The sequence below is a fragment of the Podarcis muralis genome, chromosome 4, assembly GCF_964188315.1.
Source record: "Podarcis muralis chromosome 4, rPodMur119.hap1.1, whole genome shotgun sequence".
Taxonomy (NCBI): domain Eukaryota; kingdom Metazoa; phylum Chordata; class Lepidosauria; order Squamata; family Lacertidae; genus Podarcis; species Podarcis muralis.
In genome coordinates, this window is record NC_135658.1 from 93,481,912 (window position 1) to 93,503,125 (window position 21,214).

General features: G+C 42.2%; 1 protein-coding gene across 2 annotated transcripts in view; it reads left to right on the plus strand.

The window, feature by feature from the left end:
• GPC6 (glypican 6) overlaps window positions 1-21,214 on the plus strand; it is a 796,760-nt gene that overhangs the window by 116,238 nt on the left and 659,308 nt on the right. The gene's annotated exons all lie outside the window — the stretch shown is intronic.

Sequence of the window (21,214 nt, forward strand, 5' to 3'; positions counted from 1 at the left end):
ATCGCAGGGATTTGAACCGCCAACCTTCTGATCAGCAAGCCCAAGAGGCTCAGTGGTTTAGACCACAGCGCCACCCCTATCCACTTGTGTTATAAATAGGCATAAGTTTGGCGTTTGCCCTCCTATGTGTGTGACATCATACTGGGTTCATAGGGAAAAGGTTAACTAATTGTAAAATGACTAACCAATGGGAACCCAGGGGGCAGAGTTAAATGGGTATAAGGTTTAAGCATAGAGGATTTTTTAGAGAGTTAGAGTTGTTGAGAAGACAGTCTGGAGTTAGAAGAGACAGAGAAGAAAAGTCTGTGGGTTGGGCTAGTCTGGTTGGTGGGAGACAGTCAGAGGATTGGTTAAGAGGAGTCAGTCAAACAGTTGAGATAATCAGTCAGAAGGTATTAAGAAGGTATAGGCTGGTAAAGAAACTAAAGTTAAGATACTGACAAGAATATTATCTGAGAAACCATAAACTTGTTAATGTTTGTAAAATAAACTTCTTTTTTGGTTCACTTTTAACAACTGACTGGACTCAGTGTTTTACCAGAGAGTAACTGGTTGGTGGCAGCGGGGAAGCAAGCACAGTGGTGGCACAGGGATCAATAGACCGTTAAATGTCCGGGGAACCTGTGTGATTGCCACAAAGAAGCAGTGGGCAGGATGCTCCAGGAGGCTGAGACAGGCAAGGGCCCACAGCCCAGCTCCCTAGCTGGCCAGGTGGAGCTGGCTAGCTCTGGAAGCAGGTGTGTGATTCCTTTGCTGGAGTTGGCTGGGAACAGGTGAGGGTCACATGCCTCATCAAGCCCAGGTGCTGCAGTCAGCATGCAAAGAGTGAAAGAGCAGCAGAGCTGAGGTGCTCTGTATACTCAACTGTCCATGTTGATGAACCTCACCTTTGAGTCTCCAGGATCTCTGCAGGACTGTGGTTAGTTTGGAAACGTTGATTGACCTTGGACCGGGGACTTGACATATTTACTGGGCACCAGGTAGGCCAGGGGTTCATGACAAATGGCTTGTGTTTTTGTGTAGCTGAGCAAAGGATATTTGTTGATAGCTCCTCGATTTATAAGACAGTATGTGAACTGACAAAGAAAATCAATTAAATAACTGTGCCAATAATATGCTCCACCCCTTTAATTAGCAACTTTTATGTACACTGAAGGGATACCAACAGCATCCAAACTTGCCGTCTTTTGTGCCAGCTCTTCCATTCCACTTGAAGAATTACAGCACAAAGTGTGCCTTTAATTGGCCAGCTGAATCCAATCAATGTCCTTTTTTAAATAAACTGAGAGTACACTAACAGTTCTTCCCATTGCATTTATTAGAAACAATGAAGGGACACATTCTGTTTAATTGTTTCTCAGGGGAGTAGCTTAGTCCCTTGCTAAGCAAATAAAGGCTACTAAAGATTTGCTTTGACCGTCGATTTCCCCCATTTCTTTTATAGTTTTTCCAGCTTGTAAAAATAATCCCATGTGCATGAATTTGCAGAAATTAGTCACTTGTGTTAGAAAAATTTCTTTGGCCTAATAGGTTAGGTGGGAGACTCACACATAATAACCAAAATGATTAAACACACACAATCATTTAAAAATAGTAGAAAGCTTTCTAGAACAGCCGTGGGAGCTAGACTTCAAGGCAGACTCCATGAATTCAATTGATACTATCTTCTGACTTCACATGGAACAGTTATGGCTAGTATTCAGGACCGGCCCAATATATTTTTTACTGCCTGAGGCAGAGCATCAAATACTGTTCCCCACATGTCAAGGTGTATATTATCCAAGACCAGTCAGTTAATTTTGAAGCCTGAGGCAGGATATCTGACAAGCACTTCTGGTCCCTTCCCTGGCAGTGGAAAGGAAGGAAATAATAATAATAATAATAATAATAATAATAATAATAATACAAAATAAACTATTTTCTACCCTTTCATGAATTCAGGGCTATACATACACCATGCATTGAAAGCAAAATTAAAGCACAGATCCACCCTCAAAAAGAATTCTTCTTAGCAGCTTGTTCCCTACTAGTTCATTCATTAGAGAAGTCCAAAGACATTCATATCGGCAAACAAAACTGTTTGGGAAGTAGTGTACTGCATATTCATGAAAATAACATTGACATGCATCAATATCAGAGGAAATTGCTTTGCAAAAATGTGTATATATTAGACAAAATTGCATACTAGCATGTGTATTCTGATACATTTGAAGATAAATTTTCATGAGAATTTAAAAACACATATTTATGTTAACATGTAGAGAAATTGATTTAAGATTTGGACAAATGAGAAACAGAGAAACTGAAAATGACAGATTTGGTCATCCCTTTATGCAGGTAACTGACCTATTGGAATTGCGTGTAGGAAGCCAAGCTTCAGTTCAAACATGAAATATTGCAAGGAACTGTAGCTAGTTCATAATTATTTTGGGGCCACTTGTTGCAATCATATCCCTTTTGCAAGCCTCTGAAAATGTAGGATAAGTGAGTCTTTGCCCAGCATAATGAGGGACCGTTTCCCTCTCCGAGTCTCAGAAATGCATGGAAAATTCAAGAAAGGACAGCGGTATTTCTTGCTGTGTTGTTTAGTAATCGGAGAGAAAGGGCTGCCAGACAGAGGTAGCCACTGGCCATGTGTTGATCACACATAACTTGTGTTCCCAGTGTTAATGCTGAAAAACAGAGAGCGGGAGTGGGGAGGTATCTGTCGACATGCAGAGGGCCAGGAGGTCAGCTGCCAAGCCCCAGCTGGGCCGTTCCCTTCCAGCTGTCCCGGTGCAAAGACCATCGCCTTTGCTCCGATGTAAATCAGCGACCTGGGCTTCAAAGCCAGGGCACACTATCAGCAGACTGAACTGCGCACATAGAATAGGCGTGAGGCTTGTGGCAGCATACTACAACTACAGATTTATTAAGCATAAATCAGGACAAAGAAACATGTTGTCTCTCTCTCTCTCATGTCATCTCAGAGAGAACAGCAAAAAGCAAAAGCTATACACAACAGAAGTTCCCAGCATACTGTGCTGGAATGTAAACAGACATGTGACATGCAACAATTCTACACGTCTGCTCCTTAAGGTGGAATGGAAATGTCAACAGTATCTGCCTGTCCCAAGAGAGAATGGAGGGGTGAAGTCAAACTGCTGAAAAATCACAGCGTCTGCTGTGGCTGCAAAGTCTAATAAGTCATAACTACTACCTCCCACATTGTTTTTTCCTGTGGTAGCAGCACTGAACTGACCTACGCAGGGCACAAGCCTGGACAGTGTGTATGGCAGTCCCAGGCTGCCCAGACAACAAGACCCACTCCCTCTCTCGGCCTCTCTGATATAATCCAAAGGAAAGCACAGCAATGCATTTGGCAACAGCTTAGCTGCAGGATTTGCTGAAAGGAGGTGTACAAGGCGCAATCCAACCACCTTAGGGACTCCACTCCATATTTAGGTAGGGTTTACTCCTTAGCCTTTTCTTCTCCCAAATCTATACTGCAAGGCAGCAGATGTTTAGGAGCAGGGTTTTCCTTCTCCTAAACGGGCTCCCTTCCCAGGATGGCAAGCCCCACCTGCCCCTCACCTCCCTCCAGGGCATGTACCAAAACTGTCTTCTTGATGATTGGACCCACAATTGGTCTCTTCCACTCAATCCTCCAGAGCCTGTCTGGAGTGTGGCTGTTGTCGTAGGCTGACCACTTATAGGAGTCGCAAGTGAGATCTGGGTGTAGGGCAGGAACCAAACTACCCCAGAAGGAGCATGATGTACTACCCTACCCCACCCCAACTCCCCATAGTTTTTGCTGTATATTTTAGTAAATGTTCTGTGTCACTTTGAGATCTTTTGTTGGAGCAAGAAAGCAGAATTAATTTTTTTTCCCCAGTCTTGATCTTACAGAGAACCAGATCAATCAATCCCTTTTCACCAGGGCATTTCTTCTGAAAATACTCTACAGAAGAGGAGCACGGTATTCACTGGGACTTTACCTGCATTTTTACCTCCAGGAAATGAAAATGCAAGGGAATTTGAACTGTGTTGCTCAAGATCATTAGTTTGAGGAGTGATTCCAAAATTAATTTTTTAAATTAACTGCCTGACTCCTTTTTTTCTTTTTGGCTGCTTCTCAGATGGCTAATCCATATGTGTCCTGAGGGCAGACGGGTGTCGCCTTATGAATGCAAATTGTGACTCCATGAAGCAGTCAAAGGGAAAGACTCTCATTAGAAAAATACACTGTGCCTTACATACAGCCACAATTAGCACACTTTGAAGCAGACCAGTGTTTTTATAGCTGCCTTTAGGAATAATACACAAAGCTAAAGATTTTGTGGGGAGTGGGTTAAAACCATAGGTTTTCAAATAATGATGACTGGTGTATGATAGTTCCTTTTCACATGGCATTGTCTTCTGTTGTTCAGGTAGAAATTCACCATGAGCTGAGTTAGTGGTTAAGCACACTTTATTTCTGATGAGGCCTGCGAGCCTCATACCCTCCAAGTATCCCTATTTGCCAGGGACAGTCCTGGAATTACAAAAGCATGTCCCGGTTTCCCTCGCCAGTGCTGCCGCCACTGAACTCTGGGAGGAAAATGAGCTGGCGCTTGTCCTGAGAGAATGTGGTGGCAGCAGTGGTGTTTGCAAGTGAGCATCCTATGGCCTCTCCATGGCCACTGCTGCCACCCAGGCTCCCTCCACCTCATGGGCAGGTGGGCAGGTGGCGCAGCACTGCCCCATGAGCACTCCATGCCCTGCACTGGCCTTCCTGGTAGTGATGGTGGCAAGGGCTGAACTGACACGGAGGGGTTTGTTCACCCTCCATGCCCTACCATGGTGCTTCCCAGTGCCCCGGGCACCAGAAAAGGATGCAGTGCCACTGCAGCACACTTAACAAACCACAGCTGCCAAGATTCTTTGGGGGAAGCCATGACTGTTAGGGTTGGGGGAGAAATTGGGGTAGGGGGGAGAAATTGAATGGATTGGATAACTAGACAGATTTACCTATAAGCATGTCTTAACGATCAGAGCAAATGAAATGAAATGATCTGCCGACAGTTGTGCCTGAAGAGTTTCCAGAAATGTTTGGACAGGTTATCTGCCTCAGATGGTTTAGAGAGATGATATCCTGTCACTGCATACCTTCCAATTACCTGAGCCTGTGATTGTCCAGCACTGAGCTGACACAATGGCTCTGAAAACAAGGAGAGGTCAAGGATGCTTTAAAATCCAGTAGAACTGGAAAGAAATCATCTGAACAAAACAATTATGTGTGAATGATTTTTTTCATTTAACAAATGATCATTTGTATCAAGAAATAAGCCAGCAGAAAGTTGGAAGCGGAGTAGAATATGCTGCTGGCAATCAACTTTAAGGTTCCCCACCGCACATAACTTTCCTAATCATTTTTACTAGGTCAGAAAGTGTCTAGTTAAATATAATTTGCTGAGTGACAGTCAGGTCGTTTTCTGGGAGGAGTTTTTGGGGGTCAATATGGACATCAAGATTTGCTGCTCTATCTTTAAGGATAATAGATTGTGCTCTGTTCCATCTCATTTTGTATGAGGGAGCACACCCTCAAAGATCAAGGGATCTCCATTTAGCCGTCAAGACTGTGATTCAAGCTGCCCACCTTGTATAAAGCTGACTAGCAGGCCTCCTTTTGAGAAGAATACAAAATTCTCTTTCCATTTTTTCCACTTGCTGGAGATGGTGCATTGCTTACGTATTCTGCGTTTAAACATAACTATCACTCAAGCGTGCTGTGACTCTTATAGGCCCCCTGCTTGTTGTTGTATGGCTCATAATGCATTGTGGCAAGCTTGCAAGCAAAGTGACTTTGGTGGTATGATTAATATGAACGTGTGGCTATGAGGGAGAATGGAGAGGGATATATTTTTAAGCTGAAGACGTCCTGTAACTAAATAAAAAATAAAAAGTGTGCATTAGGTAGGGTAGAAAGAGTATTTGATGCCAAAAAATTACCAACAGAGGGATTTCAAAGGGAGATAAAATAACTAAATTAGAACTACCATAATTAGAACCTTTGTTATTATTTGAGACTGCTTGTGTAAAACATTTTCCTAGAGACAGGGCATCATTCTGGGAATCTGCAGTTGTATGGCTGGAATATTTTTTATTTATTTTTTGTTCTTTTCCTTTCACCTTCTGTTTCATTTTCCAGTCCATGGAATCTCTGTAGTTCTTTTTATTTTATTTTATTTTATTTTATTATTTTATTTTGACAAAGTAATAATCATAAATAAATAAGAATAACAATGTGCACCCCACCACTGAGGCCATTCCATTGTAACTATCCAGCCTCCCAAAATTTCAATACCTCTTGTGATGGTTTGACCCCTTTCCATTTTAACAGTACAAATTCTACAAACACCCTCCATTATCTTCTCAAAACCATTTCTCCTGCATATTCCCCATCTTACCTTAATGGCACATGTTAATTTATCATCAATAGCTATATCCCACCGGAATCTCTGTAGTTCTGAAAACCGGTGAGATTCCCCTTTTGTCCTTCCTAACAACCAAGATGCATCTTTCTTCTGGTGGTTTCAGCTGAGAAAAGCTTCTCCCTACAAGTTATGTTCTGCCAATGCTACTACATAATAAATAACTGATGTCCAGGCATCAAAAATTCCTCTGCACCCAACCGATCCATGACACCAAGTACCTTGGTAACCGGTGTGTCGGACAGTGTACCAGTTCAAAGCAAAACAGCGCTTCAAATGCTCAGTTAAAAAGGATTGCTGGCTTCCTTCTGTCATTGTGGTTTGCAGATTGGGAAGCAGCACTGGGAACATTCACTTCCCACCACACCAGTGGGATCCTAACCCTTTCCTAGCTTTAACCACAGTTTGGCATTGCATCCTGCACAAATGAGAATCCCATTTCATGCTCATGCTTAACAAGGATTCAAAACCAAGGATTTAAGCAAATTTGGAAATCCTTTTTAAGGGCAGCACTCTTCAGTCCAGATGTTCACTTGCCTGGAAAATGGCTGACCTGGGCCAGTGGCTGCCAGTGGCTCTCCAAGGCCTCCGATGAAAGTCATTCCCAACCCTGAAATTTGAGGTTCCTTTTTGAAACTGCCATGGACTGTTTCAAGCCGGACTCCCTGAACTTGGTGCCATCCAGATGTCTTGGACTTCAGCTCCCTTGATTCCTAGGCCATTGGCTGGGCTGTCTGGGGCAGATGAAAATTTCACTCTAAAGCACCTAGAGGACACAGGATGGGGAAGACTGAACCGATTTGTACATACCCTCCAACATTTATCCAATGAAAATAGGGATGTCCTATTCAACAACAACAACAACAACATGAACAACAACTTTATTATTTATAACCCCTCCATCTGACTGAGTTGCCCTAGCTACTCTGGGCAGCTTCCAACATATATAAAAACATAATAAAACATTAAATGTTTAAAAACTTCCCCTTACAGGGCTGCCTTCTTCTAAAGTCTTCTAAAGGTTGTATAGTTATCTCCTTGGCTCAGGGGTCATATAGCTCCATACCCTCCAACATTTCTACAATGAAAATAGGGACATTCTACGGAAAAGTGGGACATTCCAGGATCAAATCAGAAACTGGGATGGCTTCTGTAAATCTGGAACTGTCCCTGGAAAATAGAGACACTTGGAGGGTCTATATGTGGCCTCTTACTAACTACAGTGGTGTTACGGAATGCTAAAATGTCTCAAACGTTGCACATACTGACTTCTGGAAATCAGCGGGAATCTTTTTTTTAAATAATAATCAGAAGCAGTTAAAATATAAATCCACACTTCATTGGTTCAATTTGATTAAAGATCCAAAGAGAGTGGAGGCGTCACTCACCATTTGCACTTGAGAAATGATCTTCCGTTCAGTCAACATTCAATGGGAAACTTTTAAAGAAACTTAATGCACACTTATACTTTGAATGGCTCCGACATCTCTCATTTTCCACCAGCATTAAAGGCAAACAGTAGAGTACAGTAAGAAAGGGTGGCTGGTTCTTTGTGATTGTGGAAAGTGCCTATTGTGCAGTTCATAAATTGAGTATTATTGGCAGAGGAGATGGTTATACATTACTGAGTTCAGCAGTCTGAAGACCTGGCTACAGAGCTGTCATTAAAATGAATGCTAAATGAGGTTCATTTGGATTAGCTCATATGCACAAGCCAGTGATTGATTTTCACAGTCTGGCTAACAGAACATTTTTCTAGACTTTGGTGCAATTACATTACTATTATGATTTTTTCAATTTTCCCTAGTATTATGTTTTAATAGAATCTTTGAGGCTACCTGCTACTGATAAGTCTTGATTTAATTGGATCTGAAAAATCTCAGCGCTAGAAAGTTCATCTTTTTTATTTTTCAGACACAAATTGCTTTTCCCCTCTCTCTTTCTCTCTTTCCTTTTTCCTGGCTCTTATACACAAAACGGGTATTTGCATATATCAGATTTAACCTTAGTGACACAATTCTTCTGTCAGAAATGCATCACTGGAATTTTTAAAGTGATACTTCTTTTAAGATAAGATTTAAAGACTGTAAGCTATACAAACCTCCCAAATGAAATGTGATGTATGATGTTGGTGGGTGGGTGGTTAAAAATAAAATAAAATCAACCACAATGAAAAATATCACGAACTGATAATCAATTCAGGGCATTTGTGTTAATTCATTACTGGCTAGGCTATATTACAAGATAGGGACTCAAGGATGTGACCATGTTATAGCATTTGCACCCCTTTACCTGGCTGGACGGGACGCGGGTGGCACTGTGGGTTAAACCACTGAGCCTAGGGCTTGCCGATCAGAAGGTCGGCGGTTCAAATCCCCACGACGGAATGAGCTCCCGTTGCTCAGTCCCTGCTCCTGCCAACCTAGCAGTTCGAAAGTATGTCAAAGTGCAAGTGGATCAATAGGTACCGCTCCAGTGCGAAGGTAAACGGCGTTTCCGTGCGCTGCTCTGGTTCACCAGAAGCGGCTTAGTCATGCTGGCCACATGACTCGGAAGCTCCCTCTGCCAGTAAAGCGAGATGAGCGCCGCAACCCTACAGTCGGCCACGACTGGACCTAATGGTCAGGGGTCCCTTTACCTTTACCTTACCTGGCTGGGCACAGTGGGAGTGCCTTTCATAGGAAGGATTTCCTGTAGACCTTGTGAGATCCAACTTCCTTTGTGTCTGCCCTTCTAGCACTCAGATGTAGTTGGCTTTGACTGCCTTATTTTAGACACCTCACACCTACAACGTGTAGGAGTGCTATGCAAATACCCTTTCAGCACAAGAAAACAGCAGGTGTTGTAGAGGAACCGGCTTTTAACTCTCATTAGTGGGTTGGTTCACCACAGTGTGGTGTAGTGGTTAAGAGCGGTGGACTCGTAATCTGGTGAACCGGGTTCGCTTCCCCGCTCCTCCACATGCAGCTGCTGGGTGACCTTGGGCTAGTCACACTTCTCTGAAGTCTCTCAGCCTCCCTCACCTCACAGAATGTTTGTTGTGGGGGAGGAAGGGAAAGGAGATTGTGAGCCACTTTGAGACTCCTTAGGGTAGTGAATAATAATAATAATAATAATAATTTATTATTTATACCCCGCCCATCTGGCTGGGCCTCCCCAGCCACTCTGGGCGGCTTCCATAAAAACCAAAAATACAGTAAAGCGGGATATCAAATCCAAAAATCCAATCCACAGCTGTTACCAAATCTGCTTGCGTGACTGGACATGTGGAAACCTGTATCCAAGACATATATCCACTCAGAATGTTCACTCAGGTTTATTTGTTTAGTTGTTATAATCATTTAAAATACACCTAGGGTTATTTCTTCATTTTTTATAATTGTTTACAATCTGCCCTTCACTGAAAGGGTGGAAAATCCATAAACATTTAAATAAAAAATCTGCAATGTAGAAACTAAGCAGAATACAGGAACGTCAATAAAACTCAACATAAAATTGCAGATAAGCACACACATGCTTGGGAACTTTACTGGAGATGATTTTGAGCTGCAGACAATTGCATTGGCTACAGATACCTTGCTTGCTTTGGGGGATTTTAGCAATGATCAATAAAAAGCAATGTCAAAGTGCTTGCTCTGGGGAGCTAGCAGTAATCACATTGGGGCTGCAACAGTAATATTTATTTATAGACGAGTAAAATGGTTTAGAAGCAAAAAAAATGGCCATTGCACTTGGAAGGACCATTTTGCAGAGTTAAAAGGGCTAATAGTACTTTATATAGACCACCCATCCCAAATTGCCAGCACATTGCCCATATTGCACAGAAACATTATTATTATTATTATTATTATTATTATTATTATTATTAAAATTTGTTTCCTTCTCTAAAGCATCTAGGTACCGTGCAATATACAAAATAGGAAATATAACTAAAAACCTATAAGCCATCCTACCATTATCCATGTGTAAAACATTTTCCCAACAAAAATACCCCCAATATAAACAATAAAAGTTGTTGCTGAGAGAAAGACGTTAACTCTAAAAACCTAAAAACATGCCACTGTTTAAACAGTTTAAAAGCCTGATAAAATAGTCCTTTGAATGGCACCAAAAAGATTGCACAGAAGATGCTAGATGGACTTCCATGGGGAAAGTGTTCCCCAGGGTGGGGACACCACCCAACAGGCCCTGTCTGATCATCATGCCATGCACTTCTGATAAAAGGAGCACCCTGAGAATAGCCTCTGTAGATGGTATTAAGGTTTGGGTAGCCTGATATGGGTAGAGTCGTTCCTTCAGAAATTGAAGGTACCATAAGGCATGATTTTATAGTTTAATACCAGCTCCTTGAATCTGGCTTGAAAGTGTACTGGAAGCCGGTACAAGTGAACAAGGACTGACATAATATGCTCAGAATGCCTGGTCCTTTTTAGGAACATCACTGTCAAATTGTACATCAGCTGATGTTTCTGTACTATGTTCAGTGGTAGCCCCGCATAAAACACATTGCAGTAGTCTGGATGGGAGATTACCAGCATATGGAGATCATTAATGCTAGGTTATCCCCAACAAGATATGGCTGAAATTGGGTCAGGAGCTGTTAGAACCCAATTCTAAGAATTTATCAAGAATGTATAACTTGTTGCTGAAATGGAATACACAGGACGAAACGAAATCAGCTATGATTAAATGGGCACAAGATATTGGCCATGACATTATGTTTGCTGACTGGGAACAGTTATGGACCACCGGTGTTAAGTTTACGGCATGTAATGCCTTAAGAGAAAACATAATGAAAATGATTTACAGGTGGTACATGACCCCAGTCAAGCTTGTAAAAATTTACCATTTGCCCGATAACAAATGTTGGAAATGTAAAGAGAATGAAGGTACCTTTTATCACCTTTGGTGGACATGCCCGAAGATTAAGGCTTTCTGGGAAATGATTTACAATGAAATGAAAAAGGTACTTAAAAGTACTTTCCTTAAAAAACCAGAGGCCTTTCTCTTGGGTATTGTCGGCCAATTGGTGTTAAAGAGAGACAGAACTTTTTTAATGTATGCTACAACAGCAGCAAGAATACTTATCGCAAAGTATTGGAAGACACAAGATCTACCCACTCTGGAAGAATGGCAGATGAAAGTGATGGACTATATGACACTGGCCGAGATGACAGGCAGAATCCGTGACCAAGGAAAAGAGACGGTGGAAGAAGAATGGAGAAAATTTAAAAGTTATCTTAAGGACTATTATAAACTTGATGAATGTTAGAGTGTTATGGTTTTCAAGAACAAAGGGATACAGTGATATAAGGTCAGACTATAGAGATAACTAAGGACAGAGGCTGGAAAGTAACAATTGGGAGTTGCTATAAAACTATGGACATTGGGATGCAGAAAGGAGGGGGTATGGGGGAGTCTCAGAAAAGAGGTTTATGAAAAACATTATGAAATTATACGTGTTGGTATGTCTTTTTAAGTGTTTGTTTGTTTTTAAAATTTTGTAAAACCAATAAAAATTCTTTAAAAAAAAAAAAAAGAAATTGGGTCAGGAGCCTAAGCTGATGAAATGTACTCTATGCCATGGAGGTGTCATGCCTAGCCCTGACTTGGTACCAGTCATGAAGTCCTCAGAGGACTATTCGGAAGGCAAGGAGCGAGAGGGGCAGGCAGAGCCCTCAGAATCTAATGTTGAGGATCCTCTTCCTGGGCCTTTCTGGTCGATATGTGGGAATGGGTCCCTGGAACTCTCAAAGGAAGAGTTTGATCTGCCCCTGAGACCTTTTTCTCACTTATTTTACTAGGTAGCATGGAGAGAATAAATGCTCAGACATTTGGGTTTTGAAAATGTTAGTTTGACTAATAAAGCACACCTGGATTTGAATATACTATGTCATCTCTAAATAGAATAGGTGAAATAAAATGAAGTGTAAGTGAAATAATATGAATAAGATTTATCTTTTCTGGCACCACCATTCCTTAGCTTATACTCTTATTCCTATATTTATGCTGAGCGGAGGGCTATGACAGCTGTCAAATTCACAAGAAAATGTGCAGTTCAACTAGTCTTTGAATGAAACCTTAATGAGATCTTATTTGCTCTTCTTAAAAACAATGGGAAATTTTATGTTGCATGTTTCATAAAGGAGCACAGGAATACAGTAAATAGAGACGTAGTGCTAAATGTAAAGACTGGTGAGGCGGTTTCTGTAGGGCTCCCTCTCTCCACAGCAGCTAAAAAAAATTATGTGAGAATAACAAAATAAGTAAAATGTATCTGCTTAGAGAGGTGCTTCAGGCGGGTGCTCTGGGCTCCTTGTATCCAAGTCAAAATTTGCTTACCTGGATCATCTTATGTTTCTAAATGACTTGATTGGAACTTTGCAGGTGATTCTTGAGAGAGCCAGTGTGGCATATTGCTTAGAGTGTTGGAGGTTCAAATCCCCAACCAGCCATGAAGCTTATTGGGTGACCTAGGTCAGTCCGTGTCTCTCAGCTTTGTCTCCTACACAGGGCAATTGTGAGGACAAAGTAAGGAGTGGGTCAACCATGTACGTCACCTTGAGCTCCTTGGAGAAAACATGGGATATAAATGTTGTAATAATATTATGGGGCCAGTCATTGAAGCTCATTGGGTGACCTAGGTCAGTCCGTGTCTCTCAGCTTTCTTTACTCAACAGGGCAATTGTGAGGATAAAGTAAGGAGTGGGTCAACCATGTACGTCGCCTTGAGCTCCTTGGAGAAAACATGGGATATAAATGTTGTAATAATATTATGGGGCCATTCCCATCTTAGTGTCAGGAAGCTGAAGCATGGGCTTCTTGGTTGTCCCATCGCAGTCACTATATCTCTTTGTCATAGTGGACAGCATGGTGGGGTGGCGATGCTCACCTCCTGACATCTGAGTCACTGCTGCTTCCCTGGAAGGAGTGGACGATGAGCGAGTTGCCAAGGAGGTTGGCACAGTGCAAATGCTCAAGCAGGAACACAGGATTAGCTCCACTGATGCATTTGCATCACACTTCCCAGCCACCATTTATCTTTCCTGGTAAGCAGCAGCGACTCAGCTGTTGGGGTGTCACCGCCATAACACCATCCATTACTATGACTTCATCACACTAGCTCTGAGCTAGGAGATGGGATGGATGAAGTTGCACATGCGGGAAATTTATCACCTTACTTACTTAAAACCTTTAAACTGGATTGTGTTTTGGCCAGAAATTTAGTAATCTTTGTTACTCAGTACTGGATGAGTTCCCATTTAGCACATCTCACAGGGCTGGAAATCATATTCTGGAGATCTTTTAAATTACAAGAAAGGTCAGCTGTTCAAAAAGTAATTAAAATGGGGGAAGAAAGTTAACCTTCTCTTGGAAGAAAAGCTATCTCAATATACATATTTAAAGGAAGTCTCTTTTCCATAACTTGTTGGCATGGCTCAATTTCAGGAAGTATAAATCAGTTAGATATGGAATCCATGGATATAAAGTTTGGATCACATGGACACAGCTGTTTCAAAAGGAGAACTCTTGAAAGAAAAATTATATTTCTGCCAATTGCTTTGTCTCATTGTCATGACCTTTGATTTTCTCATCAAATTCATGGCCAAAGGATTAAAGATATTGGACTGAGAAAACTACTGTGATGTTCCACTCAGAGTTAGCTTTGCGGTCCTCTCTGGAATTACCATCTGTTACAGAGACCTCTCTTCACTATAGATTTTTGTGCCATAGGTTCAGACAATCTAGATTTATTGCTTCCTTTTTCTTCTGTGGGATATTTTACTGAGTTGATCAGCAGGTGTGTGCCCTGCTCTGAAGCGTTATGAGATTATGAGGTCTGCTGTAATGTCTTTCCCTTATAAGATCCCAAAACACCAAAGTGCCAGTATAGTACATTATCCACCCGGGCACTAAAAGCCTGCCTAACCTCAAGCATACAGGCAGGCCACTCAACTGAATTCAACTATAATAACCATTAATTTGAGAACATGTAAATGGATATATGTGCAAATGCACATACTCCACTACTGCATTCCATGACTGAGGAGTTCATTAAGTCAAGTGCTGTGGCAGATTGTTTTGGGTTTTTTTAATATAAAAAACCTTTCTCTTAATTCCTTGGCCAGTGATAGTAAAGCTAGAAATCACAGATGTATAACAAAGAGAGAAAAGATAAAATTGTATTATAGGAGCTAAGAGCTGGTAAAGATGCTGTCAAACAGCTCTTAACCTCAGAAACTTCTTCCTGATGTTGAGTTGGAATCTCCTTTCTTGTAACTTGAATCCATTGGTTCAGATCCTAGCCTTGGGAGCAGCAGAAAACAAGCTTGCTCCATCTTCCAAAAGTGTGGCAGTCCTTTTGATATTTGAAGATGGCTATTATCTCTCTGGGACGCGGGTGGCGCTGTGGGTAAAACCTCAGCGCCTAGGACTTGCCGACCGCATGGTCGGCGGTTCGAATCCCCGTGGCGGGGTGAGCTCCCGTCTTTCGGTCCCAGCTCCTGCCCACCTAGCAGTTTGAAAGCACCCTTAAGTGCAAGTAGATAAATAGGTACCGCTTTCTAGCAGGAAGGTAAACGGAGTTTCCGTGTGCTGTGCTGGTGCCGGCTCGCCAGAGCAGCTTCGTCACGCTGACCACGTGACCCGGAAGTGTCTCCGGACAGCGCTGGCCCCCGGCCTCTTAAGTGAGATGGGCGCACAACCCTAGAGTCAGACACGACTGGCCCGTACGGGCAGGGGTACCTTTACCTTTACCTATTATCTCTCCTCTCAGTTTCCTCCTTACCAGGCTAAACATACGCAACTCCTTCAACCATTCCTCATAAGGCTTGGTCTCTAGACCCTTTGTCATAATGGTCACCCTCCAGGAGTCTTTGGGGTTTTGCAGGTCTTTTAGCTTTCTTTGTTCTGGGCAAGTATCTCTCTTCAGATTTGACACCATTTCTTAGGGTTTTATTTTAATGGGAATCGATGTCACTTCAGCTCTCACTGTGAACAGCTGCAAAGGAGTGGTGAGAGAAGCTGCGTTACTGATTAATAGTGAGGGGGACCGCTGTGCTGTAACCTTATTCATTCCAGGGAAGACGAAGCAAGGCACACCAGGGATTCTCAGCTCACACCAGGTGAAACAAAACTAAATTAACTATCCCAGGAATTAGATGGCTTCACAACCCGTGACAAGTAAATCTTCTAGATCAGCTAGAAGGGTGTCCTATTAGGCTTTGGTTGTGGTTGTAACTAATATTTACAGAACAGTAAAAATGAAACATTTCTGGTGTGATAATGTTTTGCTTTGCTTTCAAAGGAAACACATACTGGGTTAGGAACATGCATGCCAAACCAACAGCTATGAGGAACTTGGATGCATTATCTAACCTGGGTTTCCTTATGGCATATTTACTGTATAAACTTGTATCATCCGGGTGCTAGTTTCATTGCCATAAGTCCCCACCCCCAAAATAAAATACTAAATTATAATTGGGGAGAGTGCTGAAAATTCTTAGTCAGAGATCCCAACCTCTATCCCTCTTACTAACTTACATTTCACAGGGTTTTGTACTTAACTCGTGCACATTCAGTTAGTTTTATGCTGTTGGCCAGAGAGAGAGAGAGAGAGAGAGAGAGAGAGAGAGAGAAAGAAAGAAAGAAAGAAAGAAAGAAAGAAAGAAAGAAAGAAAGAAAGAAGGCATGGTGGGTGGTGACTTTGGCAATCCCACTCATAATTGCACTCAATGTTATTTGACAATATATAATTTTGGCTTTATGCATTATCTCTAGAATATAACTCCTGTGTAAGTCTACTGTCCTGTTAAATCATGCAAAGTCTGAAATCTAGCTATGGACACCTGAGTCTGTTCACAGGATCCCATCCCTGTTTCTTAAAGGTACTATGGGTGGGTTTGTTTGTTTTTTGTTCCTTGCTACTGATTACCTTTACCTTATACATGACTCATGGTATAGCAGCAGCAGCAGCAGCAGCAGCAGCAACAACAACAACAACAACAACAACAACAACAACAACAACAACAACAACAACAACAACAACAACAACAACGTTGGTGTTTTGTCAGCTTCACAATTTTGTGGTGTAAAATGTAGTCTGAAAAGTGCTATTGACTATACAGTGGTACCTCGGGTTACATACGCTTCAGGTTACATACGCTTCAGGTTAAGAACTTTGCTTCAGGATGAGAACAAAAATCGTGCTCTGGTGGCATGGCAGCAGCAGGAGGCCCCATTAGCTAAAGTGGTGCTTCAGGTGAAGAACAGTTTCAGGTTAAGTATGGACCTCCGGAACGAATTAAGTACTTAACCCGAGGTACCACTGTATTCAGGCAGAGCAAACAGAGGAAGGTCTGCATAATTCTGCAGTCACTATTTCATTCTTACTGAAATGCTGCACAAAAACCTTCTCTGTGGTGAGGCAGCATAAGGATGTTGAAGAGTGCTAGAAGAGTACTTGCTCCCACTATCTTTAGCTCATCTTGCCAGCTACTGATGCAAGCAACAAATAGCCACAGGTCAACTCACAAAAAGATTCCTCTATCAATACAATAAGGTTCATGTACGTCATAAGGCAATGCAGGGCTTTCTGCAAACACAAATATTTGTTTGCATTTGGATTCAGTCCAATGATTCCAGGGATGATCCTTTGCATGTATTGCTTGAGCTATGCCTGCAAAGTAGGGGGAAATACTGTGGGTGCTACCTACCTGCCATATTGACCCATGGGGCTTAGAGGAGGTCAGGTTCCACCTGCCAGTTCTAATTCGCAATCCAAATAAAAGGTCTGATCCAAAGGCTCATGAGATCGCTGCCTTGCTGAAGCTGCACAGGTCTGGGTCTGGCAGTGCCTGGATTGGATAATAATAGGAACCACTGGTATCCCACTTTGCAGCTCATGATGGAAGAAAGCTAAAGTATAAAAGTACATAAAAGATGGTAGGGTTCTCCAACTTGTGCCACTTGCAATGGGTCCCAATCCAGGGGGAGGGTTTCTGGGCAGCTGTCTCCAGCACACAGCTCCATCACTGCAGATGGCCAGAGTGGGATATTGCATCTACCAGCTCAACAGACGTCTAGTAACAAAAAGGAACATTAGCATTCCATGTTGCTGCTGCTGTAGATTCTCTCTTCTGAGTGAGCTAATCTGATAGTTCCCTGACTGCCAACCCACGTGACTCCAGACCACCAGCACTGGCTAAAGAAAGTGGTTTCCACAGGTGCTTGTGCCTCTTTCCCCAAGTTAGCAAAGGGAATCCTGTGTTCATTCGGCACAATGTATCATGGACAATATCCATGACCCAACTGCTTCAACTAATCGGTAGAGTTCTGCATGCATAAATCCCAGTGTATTCAGTCAGCACTGGGATACTGTGTTTGCATCAGCATTATTAAGAACTGAGCAATGGGGATTTTTGAGTGTTCAGTTAGGGACATGCAAGAAAGCCCCATTGTCTTCCTCGACTCCCTTTCCTAACTTAAAAAACCCTTGGAGGAGGATATGGCGGTGACAAGGGTAGCCATTACCACCAATGCACAAAGCACTATTTCCCCCTACTGCTCTTTTCCTACTAGTCTCAGGAACCCCAACAAGAGTGGATGCTCTCCCACTGAAGGACTAGAGATCCTGAGTGGATTTGTAACTGGCTGACTTACAAATCCAGTGTGGATTTGTAACTGGCTAACTGACCGAACCCAAAGGGTGCTCATCAATGGTTCCTCTTCATCCTGGAGAAGAGTGACTAGTGGGGGGCCACAGGGTTCTGTCTTGGGCCCGGTCTTATTCAACGTCTTTATCAATGACTTGGATGATGGACTCAAGGGCATCCTGATCAAATTTGCAGATGACACCAAACTGGGAGGGGTGGCTAACACCCCAGAGGACAGGATCACACTTCAAAATGACCTTGACAGATTAGAGAACTGGGCCAAAACAAACAAGATGAACTTTAACAGGGAGAAATGTAAAGTATTGCAATTGGGCAAAAAAATAAATAAATGAGAGGCACAAATACAAGATGGGTGACACCTGGCTTGAGAGCAGTACATGTGAAAAGGATCTAGGAGTCTTGGTTGACCACAAACTTGACATGAGCCAACAGTGTGACGCGGCAGCTAAAAAAGCCAATGCAATTCTGGGCTGCATCAATAGGAGTATAGCATCTAGATCAAGGGAAGTAATAGTGCCACTGTATTCTGCTCTGGTCAGACCTCACCTGGAGTACTGTGTCCAGTTCTGGGCACCACAGTTCAAGAAGGACACTGACAAACTGGAATGTGTCCAGAGGAGGGCAACCAAAATGGTGAAAGGCCTGGAAACGATGCCTTATGAGGAACGGCTAAGGGAGCTGGGCATGTCTAGCCTGGAGAAGAGGAGGTTAAGGGGTGATATGATAGCCATGTTCAAATATATAAAAGGATGTCATATAGAGGAGGGAGAAAGGTTGTTTTCTGCTGCTCCAGAGAAGCGGACACAGAGCAATGGATCCAAACTACAAGAAAGAAGATTCCACCTAAACATTAGGAAGAACTTCCTGACAGTAAGAGCTGTTCGACAGTGGAATTTGCTGCCAAGGAGTGTGGTGGAGTCTCCTTCTTTGGAGGTCTTTAAGCAGAGGCTTGACAACCATATGTCAGGAGTGCTCTGATGGTGTTTCCTGCTTGGCAGGGGGTTGGACTCGATGGCCCTTGTGGTCTATTCCAACTCTATGATTCTATGATTCTAACAGTATGGTGAAAAAAGATGGCACTCTGTACACCTTTGGGAAGCCTTGCTGCCTCCCCTTTCTCAAGTAAGGTTGGGGGTTGTCTTGGGGAAGGGCCATGGCACACCTTCTGAAATCCTCCGAGTAAGACATGACCTCCATAAAGTGTTCTCTCCAAGCCCCATTCCAGTTAGGCAATCCAAAAGGTTATATTAATTGACGGTATTAAAGCCTGCTGAGAAATGTACCAGTAGTGACAGGGTCACACACACTCTATTTCCTAATGTAGGTCATCAACTAAGGCGACTGAACTGTTTAGGTTCCATAATGTCCAGATTTTATCCTGGCTAAGGGAGTCAACCAGCCTCATTCACCTTAGTTGATGACCTACAGAAATGGTGCATAGTTCAAAGCACCATGGGCCAGGTCTTGGAGATGACCTACATTTGACTCTTGTTTGGGGACTTCTATAGATATAATTATTTTGTTCTTTGAAGAAAAATGAGATATGTATGTAAGAAAATTAAATGAGGCCAGTGAGCTGCTTTTGACTTGTCTGAGCAGAACCGGGTTTTGCAGGCCATGATTAAATCTGTTTGCGTGACTCTGACATGGCAGATAACACGGAATGAGTATTTGTGTATAAGAAGAAGCAAGGAGGGGAAGGAGCAGTGAAATTCAGAACAAAAAGTACTTTGGGGCCTGGAGAGGAGAATATCTAAAGAAGAAAGGGTCTAATCTACAAAATGTTACCCTATGCCATTGGAGTGCTACTTGCTTTCAATGCAGCTTTTAGTTGTAACAATACTCTGAGGACCAAACTGTTTCGAAAGGGGAATGTCAGGAAATTACTAAGGAGGCTGTTTCACTAGGAAGCAGAAGGTGAGAGGAGATTAGGGAGACGGAAGACAAGATGGATAGATATCATTAGTACCAAACTGAGGGGGCTATAAAGTAGAAGCAGCTCTGGAGTCTCTAGAGCTTATACACCACATAGAGAACAGACTGTTGAAAGCTTGTGAAACATCCACAATATGAACTCTGCAAGGAATTAACTGATAATGACTATGAAGACAACATTAATATACTCCCTTCATAAAATGCGACTTGTTCTTGTTATCAGAAAAAGCCTAGGTAATGCTCTTGTGTTAATGGCTGCATTGATCGTCTCTGCCAAAGTAGCAAGTAATACCTTCTGGAAGAAGTAACTCTCTTGCTTGGCTCGATCGTTCAATGGGAAATTAATATATATTAGAAAGTGTTAATGTGTAAGTAGCAGCAGATCCTTACAAGAATGTAATTGGAATTTATAATGATCCTGCTATTGGAGCAAATTCAAGGTGATACTGTTCGTATCTAAAGCTTGGGACCTGTTGACTTACCCCATACGTGCCCACTCAATTGCTTCAATCTGCAGAACTCTCACATTTACAAATGCCATATAATCTTCATTCTGCACTTGCAATGAATCAATCTTTTACTGTGGCAGCACCCATGCTCTGGATTCCCTGCCTATTAATATCAGACAGGTACTTTCATTGTGCTATTTTCAATGACTGCTCAAAACTTGGCTAGCCTACCCAGACATTTTATTCTGTGATGTTTGCTTGCTTTTACATTCTATTGATGCTATCTACATTTTGCTAATTTTATTGTGCTTAAAGTTTCTTGATTTTTTTCATGTTCATTTGGTGAATATTTCATGTAAAGTGCAATATGTAGTTTGGTGATTTATATACTGCTTTATTTACAGTTGTCTCTAAGCGGTGACAGAGAGCTGAACAAATACAATAGAGATCAAATAAGTTAAAAACTAAATATAATATCAAAAATAGCTGAAATAAAAATGACTTCACTAGGCACCAGATCTTCAACAGGGAGGGAACTAGTTTGATCTTAGCTGGAAGGGAGTTCTGTTAGCTATTTGTGAAAAAATAGACTCCTTGCACAAGACTTGAATGTAAATCTTTACTTGTCAGGTTGGCAACAGTTGAACAACATTGTGTGTGTGTGTGTGTGTGTGTGTGTGTGAGAGAGAGAGAGAGAGAGAGA